We start from the raw sequence: 15,439 nt of genomic DNA, 5'->3' as shown, positions 1-15,439 counted from the left end.
AAGAGAAACCAGATAACTGGGAGCTCCTAAAAATCAAACACCTATGCTCATCTAAAGACTTCATCAAAAGAGTAAAAAGACCACTTACAGACTGGGAAAGAATATTCAGCTATGACATCTCCGACCAGCGCCTGATCTCTAAAATCTGCATGATTCTGTCAAAAACTCAACCACAAAATGACAAACAACCCAATCAAGAAGTGGGCAAAGGATATGAACACACATTTCACTAAGGAAGATATTCAGGCAGCCAACAGATACATGAGAAAATGCTCTGGATCATTAGCCATTAGAGAAATGCAAATTAAAACTATGATGAGATTCCATCTCACACCAACTAGACTGGCATTAATTCAAAAAACACAAAATAATAAATGTTGGAGAGGCTGCGGAGAGATTGGAACTCTGATACACTGCTGGTGGGATTGTAAAATGGTACAACCACTTTGGAAATCCATCTGGCGTTATCTTAAACAGTTAGAAATAGAACTACCATACAATCCAGAAATCCCACTCCTCGGAATATACCCTAGAGATACAAGAGCCTTCACACAAACAGATATATGCACACCCATGTTTATTGCAGCTCTGTTTACAATAGCAAAAAGCTGGAAGCAACCAAGATGTCCATCAACGGACGAATGGGTAAATAAATTGTGGTATATTCACACAATGGAATACTACGCACCGATAAAGAACAGTGACGAATCTCTGAAACATTTCATAACATGGAGGAATCTGGAAGGCATTATGCTGAGCGAAATGAGTCAGTTGCAAAAGGACAAATATTGTGTAAGACCACTATTATAAGATCTTGAGAAATAGATAAAACGGAGAAGAACACATACTTATGTGGTTACAAAGGGGGGAGGGAGGGAGGGAGGGAGAGGGCTTTTTATTGATCAATCTGTAGATAAGAACTGCTTTGGGTGAAGGGAAAGACAACACTCAATACAAGGAAGGTCAGCCTAACTGGACTGGATTAAAAGTAAAAAGGTTTCCGGGATAAAATGAAAGCTTCAAAGGTCAGCGAAGCAGGGGCTGGGGTCTGGGGAACTTGGTTTGAGGGGACTTCTAAGTGAATGGGCAAAACAATTCTATTATGAAAACACTCTGCATCCCACTTTGAATTGTGGCACCTGGGGTCCTAAATGCCAACAAGCGTCCATCTAAAATACATTAATTGGTCTCAACCCACCTGGAGCAAAGGGAAAGGAAGAACACCAAGGTCACATGACAACTAAGAACCCAAGAGATAGAAAGGGCCACATGAACCAGAGACCTACATTATCCTGAGACCAGAAGAACTAGTTGGTGCCCGGCCACAATCGATGTCTGTCCTGTCAGGGAGCACAACAGACAACTCCTGAGGGAGCAGGAGACCAATGGGATACAGACCCCAAATTCTCACTAAAAGACCACACCTAATGGTATGATTGTGACTAGAGGAATCCCAGAGACAATGCTCCCCAGAACTTCTGATGGCACAGGACAGGAACCATCCCCGAAGACAAATCATCAGGCATGAAAAGGACTGGTCAGTGGGAGGGAGAGAGATGCTGATGAAGAGTGAGCTAATTAAATCAGGTGGACACTGGAGAGTGTGTAGGCAACTCTTGACTGGAGGGGGGATGGGAAGATAGAGAGAGAGGGAAGATGGCAAAATCGGCACGAAACGAGAGACTGTAAGGGCTGACTCAATAGGGGGAGAGCAAGTGGGAGAAGGGAGTAAGATGTATGTAAACCTACATGTGACAGACTGATTGGAATGGTAAATGTTCACATGAAGCTTAATAAAAATTAAAAAAAAAATAAGACAAACTCATTTATTTCCCTTTAAAAAACTTATCTGAGAACACACACACAAAAAATTAAAAAAAGATGCAAAGAGGTAGGCGTGCAAAAAAAAAAAAAAAGGCAGACTTGATAAGGAGAAGCTTTATTCAGAAAGACAAAGGAGAGAGGGAAAGAGACTACTCTAATACTGAAGAAGGAGGATGCTGCTATAGGGAGAACACTCCGACATTAAGACCTGCAAGCATCTCAAAGAAATGGGGAAAAACCATGCTTCTTTTATAGAGGCTGAGAGTAAGCAAGGCTAGAAAAACCTAGGTGTGGGGAAGTGGGATAAGCAGTGACATCATTGGATAGTAAATCAGAATGTTTTAAGCTAAAGCCAGCCTATTCTCTAAGTGTGGCCCATAAAGAAAGGTGGTGTGTTGACTCAGGCTGAGGGTGGGCCAGAGTTCAGGCACTTGGGGAAAGAGGAGAAGATAAACCAACATTTGGCTAACAAACATTGTTTCCTGTTGATTAGTGGCGGCAAGCAATTCAGTTACTCATTTATGACGTAAGAAACGAGAATTTTGAGGGTCTGTGGTTAAGTGCGTGGCTGCTAATCTCAAGGTTGGCAGTTTGAACTAACCAGCTCCTGTGCAACAGAAAGATGTGGCAGTCTGCTTCCGTAAAGATTACAGCCTCGGAAACCCTATGGGGCAGCTCTACTCTGCCCTACAGGGTCACTGGAATCAACTCGACTGAGTTTGTTTGTTTTTGGTGTCTGGTTTTGCCATAGGTAAACAAGGGGCACCTGTGTAAATTAGCTAAGTCATATGGGAAGGATGGTTATTTGCCATAAGCTATTTTCCTGAACATAAATGATGGGGGACATTTCTTTAACCATCGCTGTTTTTCAGTATTACAGGTTCAGCTAAAATTCAGCATTATTATAGGGACCAGGGAAGATTACATCTTATCTCTGGAGACCATTTTAACAGGACACAGACACAGCATGAATCCCAATACTGTGTATTCTAACATAAAACAACAATGAAGAACAAAAGGAGCTCAGTGAGATCTGAGAAGTGAACCTGAGGCTTATCAGTAAAGACAGGCCTTGATGGGATCTCTGGTAAAGGTCTGCAGTACCTGCCAGGAGTCAGTGACTCTCTACCGAAGAGTAAATTCCTTTGTATTTTCCAAACCAAAAACCAAACTCATTGCCATCCTGTTGATTCCAGTCATAGCAACCCCAGCTGATAGATTAGAATTGCCCTGTAAGGTTTCTGAAGCAGTAATCTTATAGAAGCTGACCGCCACATCTTTCTCCCACAGAGCAGCTGGTGGGTTTGAAATGCTGACTTTCAGTTAGCAGCCAAGCTCTTAACTACCTTGTACTTTCCAAAGCCTATCCTTATTTATTCTCACTCAATCTTACAGGTCCCCTCCCGACCCCTTGCCTAACAAAAACATACCAATTTATCTATTCAAAGCACTGTAACTTCCTTTGTCCTTCTCAGAATGCTTTAAGCATTTCTCAAGTGTTTAGCATCATAACCAGTTGATTTTATATAAAATTATAAGTGCTGCTACTATATTTTTTAAAAACCTAGAAAACTACAATATTTTGATTATAACCTTTAAAAATGTTTATTTAAAGTATGTTATGTGTCAGGCCCCCAAAGCGTCTGTCAGTTTGTCAAACTGTGGGGCTTGCATATTACTGTGATGCTGGGAGTTATGCCACCAGTATTCAGAAACCAGCAGGGTCACCCATGGAGGACAGGTTTCAGCTGAGGTTCCAGACTAAGACAGACTGAGAAGAAGGACCCAACAGCCTACTTCTGAAAAGCATTGGCAGGTGAAAACCTTATGAATAGCAGCGGAGCATTGTCTGATATAATGCTGGAAGATGAGCCCCACAGGTTGGAAAGCACTCAAAATATGACTGGGGAAGAGCTGCCTCCTCAAAGTAGAGTTGAACTTAATGACATGGATGGAGTAAGCTTTCAGGACCTTCATTTGCTGATGTGGCATGATCCAAAGTTAGAAGAAACAGCTGCAAACATCCATTAATAATCAGAAACTGAAATGTACAAAGTATGAATCTAGGAAAATTGGAAATCATCAAAAATGAAATGAAACACATAAACATCGATATCCTAGGAATTAAAAAAAAAATAGTGAGCTGAAATGGAATGGGATTGGCCATTTTGAATCAGACAATATATAGTAGACTATATAGTCTACTATGCTGGGAATGACAATTTGAAGAGGAATGGTGTTGCACTCATCGTCAAAAAGAACATTTCAAGATCTAGCCTGAAGTACAATGCTGTCAGTGATAGGGTAATATCCATATGCCTACAAGGAAGACCAGTTTATATGACTATTATTCAAATTGATACACCAACCACTAGGGCCAAAGATGAAGAAATAGAAGATTTTTATCAGCTGCTACAGTCTGAAATTGATTGAACATGCAATCAAGATGCATTGATAATCACTGGTGATTTTAATGCAAAAGTTGAAAACGAAGAAGGATCCGTAGTTGGAAAATATGGCCTTGGTGATAGAAACAATGCCTGAGATCAAATGATAGAATTTTGCAAGACCAACGACTTCTTCGTTGCAAATACCTTCTTTCACCAACATAAACGGTCACTTTTATACACATAGACCTCACCAAATGGAACACACAGAAATCAAATTGACTACATCTGTGGAAAGAGATAATGGAAAAGCTCAATATCATCAGTCAGAACAAGGCCAGGGGCTGACTGTGGAACAGACCATCAATTGCTCATATGCAAGTTCAAGCTGAAACTGAAGAACACCAGAGCAAGTCCACCAGAGCCAAAATATGACCTTGAGTATATCCCACCTGAATTTAGAGACCATCTGAAGAATAGATTTGATGCATTGAACACTAGTGACCAAAGACCAGGCAAGTTGTTGAAGGACACCATACATGAAGAAAGCAAGAGGTCATTGAAAAGACAGGAAAGAAAGAAAAGACAAAGATGGATGTCAGAGGAGACTCTGAAACTTGCTCTCGAACTTTGAGCAGCTAAAGTAAAAGGGAGAATTGATGAAGTAAAAGAACTGAACAGCAGATTTCAAAGGGCATCTCAAGAAGACAAAGTAAAGTATTATAATGACATGTGCAAAGAGCTGGAAATGGAAAACCAAAAGGGAGGAACAAGCTCAGCGTTTCTCAAGCTGATAGAACTGAAGAAAAAATTCAAGCCTTAAGTTGCAATAGTGAAGGATTCTACAGGGAAAATATTAAACGATGCAGGAAGCATCAAAAGAAGATGGAAGTAATACACAGAGTCATTATACCAAAAAGAATTAGTTGGTGTTCAACCATTTCAAGAGGTTGCATATGATCAGGAACCAATGGTACTGAAGGAAGAAGTCCAAGCTGCTCTGAAGGCATTGGTGAAAAACAAGGCTCCAGGAATCGATGGAATATCAATTGAGGTGTTTCAACAAACAGATGCAGCACTAGACGTGCTCACTCATCTACCCCAAGAAATATGGAAGACAGCTTTCTGGCCAACTGACTGGAAGAGATCTGTATTTACGCTTATTTTCAAGAAAGTTGATCCCACTGAATGTGGAAATTATAGAAAAATATCATTAATATCACACACAAGCAAAATTTTGCTGAAGATCATTCAAAAATGACTGCAGCAGTTTATTGACAGAGAACTGCCAGAAATTCAGGCTGGTTTCAGAAGAGGACGTGGAACCAGGGATATCATTGCTAATGTCAGATGGATCCTGGCTGAAAGCAGAGAATACCAGAAGGATGTTTACCTGTGTTTTATTGACTATGCAAAGGCATTCGACTGTGTGGATCATAACAAATTATGGATAACATTGTGAAGAATGGGAATTCCAGAACACTTAATTGTACTCCTGAGGAACCTTTACAAAGATCAAAAGGCAGTTGTTTGGACAGAAAAGGGGATAGTGATTGGTTTAAAGTCAGGAAAGGTGTACATCAGGGTTGTATTCTTTCACCATACCTATTCAACCTGTATGCTGAGCAAATAATACGAGAAGCTGGGCTATATGATGAAGAACAGGGCATCAGGATTGGAGGAAGACTCATTAACAACTTGTGTTATGCAGATGACACAACCTTGCTTGCTTAAAGTGAAAAAGAATTGAAGCACTTACTAATGAAGATCAAAGACCACAGCCTTCAGTATGGATTGCACTTCAACATAAAGGAAACAAAACTCCTCACTACTGGACCAATAAACAACATGATGATAAATGGAGAAAAGATTGACGTTGTCAAGGATTTAATTTTACTTGGATCTACAATCAACACCCATGGAAGCAGCAGTCAAGAAATCAAGAGACTCATTGCATTTGGTAAATCTGCTGCAAAGGACCTCTTTAAAATGTTGAAGAGCGAAGATGTCACCTTGAAGACTAAAGTGTGCCTGACCCAAGCCATGGTATTTTCAAATGCATCATATGCATGTGAAAGTTGGACAATGAATAAGGAAGACTGAAGAAGAATTGACACCTTTGAATTGTGGTGTTGGCGAAGAATATTGAATGTACTATGGACTGCCAAAAGAATGAACAAGTAAGTCTTGGAAGAAGTGCAGCCAGAATTCTCCTTCAAGGCAAGGATGGAGAGACTGCGTCTTACATACTTTGGACATGTTGTCAAGAGGGATCAGTCCCTGGAAAAGGATATCATGCTTGGCAAAGTACAGGGTCAGCGGAACAGAGGAATACCCTCCTCAATGAGGTGGATTGACACAGTGGCTGCAACAATGAGCTCAAGCAAAATAATGATTGTAGGGATGGCGCAGGACTGGGCAGTGTTTCATTTTTTTGTGCATAGAGTCACTATGAGTTGGAGCCAACTCAACGGCACCTGACAACAACATGTGTCAGGCACCATATATTTGACCTAGGGGACAAGACTTTGCATGAAAGACTCTGGCCCTCATGGCTTATGTACTGGCTTAAGTATATAACTAGACTGTCCTTCTACGCAGCTTGATGGGAAGAAATAGTGCACAGTGTTTAGAAAACTGAATCAGTGCAATCCATTCCACTCATTGCTAACACCAACTGAGTAAATTAGTACTTCTTCCTCTGATTCTAGCATAAAAACTAGGCCAGATCTCACAAATTAAAGAGGCACAGTCCTCCAGACTGCCAATTCTGCTCAAGACCTCAGACACCAGCCCTACCAGCTTCCAATGATACCCTCACTTCAGGCCTGTTGGTTACAAACTCAAGGGTTCCCTCTACCCCTCAGAGTGTCAACTGCAATCTCAGGTGTCTCTAGTGCTCCTCTTGCTTCTGATCTGCTCTTTTCCACTAATCCCTTAGGTCAATAATTCACTACAGTGACTCATAGAAAGTGCTATATTTACAACTACAATTTTATTAAAACAAAAAAGATACAAATGAAAAGGTGCATAAGGTGAGGCCTGGGAGGATTCTCAATACAGAGCTTCCATGTCCCAAAAAGGCATGAACTAACCACCTATGTGCACTGATGTATATTACCAACAAGAAAGCCCATGGAACTTCAGTGTCCAGAGCCTTCGCTGGGGTTTCATTATGTATGATTGATTGGATCAGTCCTTTCTCCTGAGGTCAACTGATGTTACAGGGTGAAATTTTCTGACCCAGCCAAGTGGTACCTCATGAGCATGAACACTCAAGTATGGTCTGGAAGTCTCATCAAAGACACTTAAATCACTGCAGAAATTACAAGATTTTAGAGGTTATCTCTCAGGAACCAAAGGCAAAGACCAAATTTGGGTAAATTTGTGCCATGGTGTGCGGTGTTCCTTAAGGAAAAGATAATTTGCTCAGTAAAGATTATTTCATCTCTTCAGTCCTGGGCACTATCATTTATTTCAGTTTAATTCTCCCATAAGCCAATATATGTCAGATAAGAAGGCCTCAAAGCATTAAGTCATGATTAGTTATAGTGTCTTCTCTTTGCAGAATCAATAAATCCATTCTGAGTCAGACTGACCCATGTTTCCACAAAAATTGTCACCTCTCCCTCGGTACTCAGGATTCTTTCTTTCCTAGTGCCAAAGGGTTTGTACTGTTGTTGTTAGCTGTTGTCAAGTCAGTCCCCAACTCATGGTGACCCCATACAGAGCAGAAGAAGACTCTGTCCAGTTCCATGACATCACCACAATTGGTTGAACTGCTATTCATTGGATTTTCATTGGCTGATTTTTGTAAGTAGATCATCAGATCTTTTTTTCCTAGTCTGTTATAGTCTGGAAGCTCTGCTAAAACCTATTAAGCATCATAGCAACATGACAGCCTTTACTGACAGGCCTGTGGTGGCTACACATGAGGTGAATTGGCTGAGAATCAAACCTGCGTCTCCTGCATGGTGGCAAGAATTCTACTACTGTATCAACAAAACTCCAAAGGGGTCTACTCTTCAAAGATGCAACCTTCTATAATTTTAATGTAATTTTCTGTACTTTTTTATTTTGTGATAAGGTCAACAATTTATCTTACTAAAGAAAAGAAAATCACGTGTTTAATCTCTGTTGTGGCAACCCTTCTGGATGTACACACATATGCAATTTCAAGATGGAAGAGCAATATCAAGAGCAGAAGCACAGAAGAGAAGAGAACTTACAAAGAGCTGAAAGTATTTGGTATGAAAGCAGCTTAGAGAAGGCATAGTCAAGTGGCAGGAGATGAAATCAAAGGGAAGGCAAAACAGCAACATCATGAAAGGCCTGGGACAAAAAACTAAGGGATTTCAAGTTTACTCTGAGACTCTCTGTTGTTGGTTTTGTTAAACACAAATTTAATTTTGTTCTTTTGTAAATGATTCATTTCTCAGAACTTCTGCCTCTTGAGAGTTATATGGAACAACAGAAGTCACAGGGACTTGTGATCAACATAATATTTTAAAAGCTTCAAGTTCGTGAAAATGTATTATGTAGGTACTCTAAATATATGATGAATCTCAGCTCATATCATAAAATTACTCAGCAATGCAACATGTGCACTAGAGAGGCTTGAGTTAAATGAGTGCGTTTTCATAAGCAAAAGGAGAACACTGAAAAAAGATGCTTAAAATAAGTTATGTAATTCTCTGTTACAAAGGTCAAGTTATGACATAATTAATTGAGGAAAATTCTTAAATGCTTTACTAAATTTTTAAAATGAAAATAGTTTCTGAATCGGTTTGGGAGATTCTGTTATATCAAGTGATAAATGATAAATTCAAATTCCAACACTGAATCCAACTATGGAGGTTATATCTGTGCCCTTAAAATATTTATGGCTCTACTTTGTTTCTTATGAGTGAAATGTTTCTGAGTTTAGTTCTTCACTGTTGGATTTAACACTCGACGGCACTGGGTGGGTGCTCTGGATTTTAGAGAAAGCACTCTACCACAGGCCTGAAATGCCGCAGTGCTCCGTTCCTTGCATCTTCATCTATTCGCTTCATCCTCACTTCATTTATTTCAACAGAATGCTGACATTTGTCTTATATTATTTCGAGGTTATTTCTCCCAGGCTCTTGACCTTTATCTTCCAATCTGAAATGTCCTTTTCATAGGTCGTCCCTTTATATTATAAAAAAATCTCTATATAAAATACTCCCTTCGCCATAGTTTTTCCATGGGGCAGTGGAATTTGAAGCTTCCCTACCAATCAATTCACCTCATCTTTTGTCTTCTTGAGGTGAATAAAAAAGTATTACATGATTAAAGAGTTTTATATGATCTATATAGTCTTCACAGGAAATATAAGGCACCTCACTTTATTCCATGTATCTATTTTTACCCATAACATAATCAAAAGGGATTCATTAACTGGATTACCAATGCTCTCTGTGGAAACTGCTCTTCAACTGATACAAAATAAAATTAGGTCCAGCAAATACATGATTTTTTTATTCAGGTTTCTGATGACAACTTCCAAACTCAACCTTAGAATATTCATCTTTTAGTATTTGTTTCCCACTTTTGAAAGCATATCATCTCTTTGCCAAAATGTGTGCAAAAATTTTCATGACTCAAACACTTTGCTAACTTTCTCAATGTTCTTGAATTTTAATTTTTCTCTCATTCAAACATGTTCTTTAACTCTCGGTCCAGATTCTCTGATATGTATCTATATCTATAATCTCTCTTTCTCTATGTGTGTGTATATATTATGTGTGTGTGTCTATCTATCTATCTATATGGATATATATGTAAAGGTGGAGAGATATATATATAACCACGTATCTACCCATCTATCTACATGCTGATAGACAGATTTGGGAGGAGGAGATTTTAGCAAACTGAGCTGCTTGGCTCTATCTAAAAGTCACTGCTGACCCATTTTCATCTTCAACTAAATACTATATGCACAATATATTTTTGTTTGTGAAGAGGGGCTCTGGCCTTAGATGTTATAAGGGATTATGTTGGCAGCCTATCTTCATCCTCTCATTATTTTGAATTATTTCCTCATTCCCTTCTCTAAACAGTGAATAGCATTTTAAACCTAACATGTTTGTCTATTTTCCAGTAAATCCCTTCTGGAAAAACATATCTTTGTAAAACTTATAAGAAAAATAATCTCAGTTTTTTTGATCAAAGATGCAATCCTTCTCTAAAGAGCAGAAAAATTGTTCTAAACTTCCTTCATATTTTTGTTTCCCTAAAGTTCAACAATGATAGGTGATTTTCTAGCCCTTTGTAATATAACATTGTGATTAGTGAATCTTGACCTCTGCTATTCTTGTCAACCTCTGTAGGAGAACTTTTGTAGATGTTTTCTAAATCAGTGTTGAATAATGTCAGAGGCTGCAGTTTGGATGTCCTCTCTTTCCTCTTGTAAATGCCACCAATAACACGCCTTGTAGCACTGTGCTGGTCATTTCATCGTCTACCCATACATCACTTAAATCAGCAGGGAAACTTTTCCTTATTATAAGAACTTTAAAAGCCTTTGTTCATAAATGAGGCCATTAGATAAAGATGCAATTATACCCTTTAAGCCCTTGAATATGTTGTTCAATTCTTCTCTAAGTCTACTAATACTTACATTTCTTCGTTCCTTGTCTGCAAGTATCCTACACATTTCCCCTTCACCTACTGTGACACAGACTTACTGTCACAGCTACACTTCATAAGTAGTTGTCTTCCATTTCTGTTTTTATTGGTGTGGACCAATCCTTCCAATGAAAACAAAACAAACAAAAATTCTGAATAAAAATTTAAAGCTCTTATTACATCCATAATTGCAGGGGGGAAGATTACTGGAGACAAAAACTATGTGAGGACAAGAACACAAAGACTTAAGCAAAGCATTGTGACCAGCTTTCACCTTGAAGAATTTCAGTATCTGGGTTATACCTATACCCTGGGTAAGCTACACTAGTGCCTTTTTAGTCATTCTTTGGGTTGGATTTTTTTTTTTTTTTTTGTAATTCTGACATGTGCAACTGACAATCACAATTCTTCTCAAAACTTTGGTCCTGGAATCCTGCATCTGCAGTTCTCTTACCCTAGCTTTAGACACTTCCGTCCTATTAATTATCTAAGCACTTCTGAGCACCATCCGAGGGTTCAGAAATTTTCAGCTGGTTTCCCCACACTACCTAATGGGGTACACATTTTGTGAAGCTGTCCTCTGTCCCAATCACCTCCTTCATCAATTGCTACTTTACTAATCCTGTGCCATCTGAACTCAGCACCACACCAAAGACAAGAATTTTTTTAGAAATTCGTCAGAAAAAAAAAATTAAAGAAAGCTCACAGCACAGCACTATTGTTTGTGGAGTCCCACAGACTTTTCTGGTTCGTTCCAGCAACCTTCTACTTCAGGATTTAGATTCCAAGAAAGGAATCAGGGAATTGTGTATCAAAACTCTTCTTCCTTGCTCTCCTCAGCCAAACATAAATTTCCTGAGCTGTCCTGAATTTTTTCCTGTTGTCTTATTTGATGTAGACAGTCTTTTAAGTGGTCATTCTTTTGTTGTTGTTGTTGCTAGGTGCCATTGAGTTCTTCCCAATTCATAGCAACCCTATGTACAATAGGACAAAACATTGTCTGGTCCTGCACCATCCTCATAATTGTCATGCTTGAGCCCATTGTTGCAGCCACTGTGTCAATCCATCTCATTGAGGGTCTTCTTCTTTTTCGATGATCTTTTACCTTACCAAGCATGATGTCCTTCTCCAGGGACTGATCTCTCCTGATGCTGTGTCCAAAATATGTGAGACGTAGTTTCTCCATCCTCACTTCTAAGGAGTATTATGGCTGTACTTCTTCCAAGACAGACTTGTTCGTTCTTTTGGCAGCCCACAGTATATTCAATATTCTTTGACAACACCATAATTCAAAGGGATCTATTCTTCTTTGGTCTTCCTTATTCATTGTCCAGCTTTCACGACTGAAAACACCATGGCTTGGGCCAGGTACATCCTACTCTTCAAGGTGACATCTTTGCTTTTTAACTCTTTAAAGAGATCTTTTCAGCAGATTTGCCCATTGCAATGTCTTTTGATTTCTTGACTGCTGCTTCCATGGGTGTTGATTGTGGATACAAGTAGAATGAAATCCTTGACAACAACTTCAACCTTTTCTCTGTTTATCATGATGCTGCTTATTGGTCCAGTTGTGAGGATTTTAGTTTTCTTTATTTTGAGGTATAATATATACTGAAGGCTGTAGCCTTTGATCTTCATCAGTAAGTGCTTTAAGTCCTCTTCACTTTGCAAGCAAGGTTTTGTCATCTGCATATTGTAGGTTGTTAATGAGTCTTCCTCCAGTCCTAATGCCATATTCTTCTTCATACAGGTTCTCAGATTATTTGCTCAGCATATAAATTGAATAGATATGGTGAAAGGACACAATCTTGAAGCACACCTTTCTTGATTTTAGACCACACAGTATCCCCCTGTTCCGTACAAACGACTGCGTCTTGGTATATGTAAAGGTTCCTCATGAGCATAATTAAGTGTTCTGGAATTCCCATTCTTTTCAATGATATCCATAATTTGTTATTATCCACATAGTCTAATGCCTTTGCGTAGTCAATAAAGCACAGGTAAACCTCTCTCTGGTATTCTCTGCTTTCAGCCAAGATTCATCTGACATCAGCAATGATGTTCCTCATTCCACATCCTCTTCTGAATCCAACTTGAATTTCTGGTAGTTGCCTGTCAATGTACTGCTACAACCACTTTTTGAATTTTTTAATAAATTTTTTAATAGGTAAGGTTATTCTTTTACTTATCAAAAATGTATCGAGCATGTACCATAAGCCAGAGCTATTCTACAAGATAGACAAGATCCAGTTCCAACAGAGACAACTATGTGGTGGATGGAAACAGATGCCACACAATTTTAAAATCATGTGCATCAAGAAAAACATCACAGATTATTCAGTGCTATGCAGATTACATTATTAAGTGCTATGCAGAACGATTACATATAGAGTGACTGGATGACTATACTACCTTGAGAAGTCAGGGAAGATTCCTCATAACGGCAACGTTAATCTGACGTTAATCATAAGAAGGAGTAACCAGGTGAAGATGCCAGAGAAGAACATTCCAAGTGGTGGACACTGCCTGTGTAAAGTCTTCATGATGCAATGAATGGCATGTTGGAGAAACTGCAAGGCCAGACTGGCTGAAGTATAGTCAGTGTGGGGGAAGTATGTAGAAAGTTTTGCAGTAATCAGAGAGGATGAGATGTTGTAAATCAGAGAAAAGTGTTTAAATTTTATTCCAAATGTAATGAGAAGTCACTGGAAGGACTGATGGTTTAAAATATGTCTGAACATTGCCTAGAGAAGCAATTCTTAAACATTTTGTTCTAAACATCCCTTTGGATTCTTAAAAAAATTTGAGACCCTCATACAGATTTTGTTACATAGATTATATGTATTCATATTTATAGTATTGGAAATTAAAACTGAGAAATTTAATATTTATACATTAGTACACTTTAGGTGGGTACACTTAAAAATGATAAGTTATTATGTATTAACAAAAATAACAGATTTTATGGAAAGTAGCTATATTTTTCAAAGCAAAAAAAACAGTGAGAAGACTGGCATTGTTTTACATTATTTTAAATGTCTTTAATGCATGTTGGTAGAAGATAACTGTATTCCTATATTTTAAGATAAATTTTTAGATTGAAATTTTGAAGAAAAATATCTGGTCTCACGCAGATATATAGGTGGAAAAGGGAGACATATTTTAATAATCCTTTCAGATAACTCAGATAACTGTAGATATTCTTCTCTGATGCTATACCAAAACTCAACGAGCTCAAATTTTATCATTGGCAAAAAACACTCAGTTGTTTTCCTTGAAGTAATAGTACTACCGCATTCATTTTAGATAAATATCCAAGTCTGAATAACTTCTATTTTTTTTTTTTTGCCTACTATTCTTTTAAATAAAAAGTGGTTTTCTATGAATAAGACTACACAATGATAAATACAATGACTGCTCTACTCCAGTTTAGTGTCACTGCCTTGATTTTTGATAAGGCACCAGCTGTTTACCTACCATTATTTTTGCCCCATCCAATGTCAACACAATGAAAAAGGCAAGTAGCACATTGGTATAACTACAAAAATAGTTTTGACCTCAAAGACCTCCTAAGCCTGAAAGTCTCAGGGATCCTCAGAGGACCGTGGATATTATTTTAAGAACTGGGAACCTAGAGAATGAACTGGGGAGGATGATGTGTACAAAAGCAGCTTGCAGCTTTTTGTAGTTTTGGAGGAGAGAAAAATGGTGTTTTCATTCAAAGTGGAGGTGGAGGAACTATAAAGACATGAGCACATTCAGGATAGGTTTTGGAAATAGAGTCAATAGAACTTGCTCATAGATCTGTTGAGAAGAATAAAGGAAAGAGAGCAATCAAGGATGATGCCAGGATTTTTTGCTTTCAGAGAGCCTACAGTGACATTTATTGAAATTGAACAGATGTGCAGGGACAGATTTGGCTAGGAAAGAGACAAAACCTAACTATTGGATTTCCAAAAAAAACCTACTTCATATTTTTGAAAACTTCTTTTTTCTTTTCTTTAGACCTAAAAGCTTTAGTTTGAAACCTGAAACTGAACAAAGGCTTCTTTGATCTAGGCAGTTTCTTCTATCCCCTTCACCCTTCCTGTTGGCTTGGTCTTAATGGTGAAAGGACCAAATAACCAACATACACCCTACATCCCTAACTACCCTCTCTGAAAAAAAATAACTTAACGAGAAAGAAAAGCACATTGGGTGATATTTCAAAAAAAATTTTTTTTTTTACTATTTATGTAAAGAGTTTAATATAGTACTTGGGTAACATATTTTGAGAACTTGCTATGTGCTAAATTCTCAAAATATGTTAGCCAATTTAATTCGTATGACAATGTTATAAAATAGGTCACATGTTTGCCTTTGTTTTATAGTTGAAAAAAGGCCCTGGTGACACAGTGGTTAAGTGCTTGGCTACTAACTGAAAGGTCAGTAGTTCAAACCCACCAGCCATTCCATGGGAGAAAGCTATGACAGCCTGCTTCTGTAAAGATTTGCAGCCTTGGAAATCCTATGGGGAAGTTCTACTCTGTCCTGTGGGGTCACTATGAGTCAGCATTGACTCAATGGCAATGGGTTGG

The 15,439-nt window shown here is 38.4% G+C and overlaps 1 long non-coding RNA gene and 1 pseudogene across 1 annotated transcript in view; both read left to right on the top strand.

The window, feature by feature from the left end:
• Positions 1-15,439, top strand: part of LOC111750918 (uncharacterized) — a 463,388-nt gene that overhangs the window by 157,218 nt on the left and 290,731 nt on the right. The gene's annotated exons all lie outside the window — the stretch shown is intronic.
• LOC135228647 (large ribosomal subunit protein uL5-like) overlaps positions 885-15,439 on the top strand; it is a 30,716-nt pseudogene continuing 16,161 nt past the window's right edge.

Source organism: Loxodonta africana, chromosome 25 (assembly GCF_030014295.1).
Source record: "Loxodonta africana isolate mLoxAfr1 chromosome 25, mLoxAfr1.hap2, whole genome shotgun sequence".
Taxonomy (NCBI): domain Eukaryota; kingdom Metazoa; phylum Chordata; class Mammalia; order Proboscidea; family Elephantidae; genus Loxodonta; species Loxodonta africana.
This window is presented reverse-complemented; position numbering and strand designations above follow the sequence as displayed.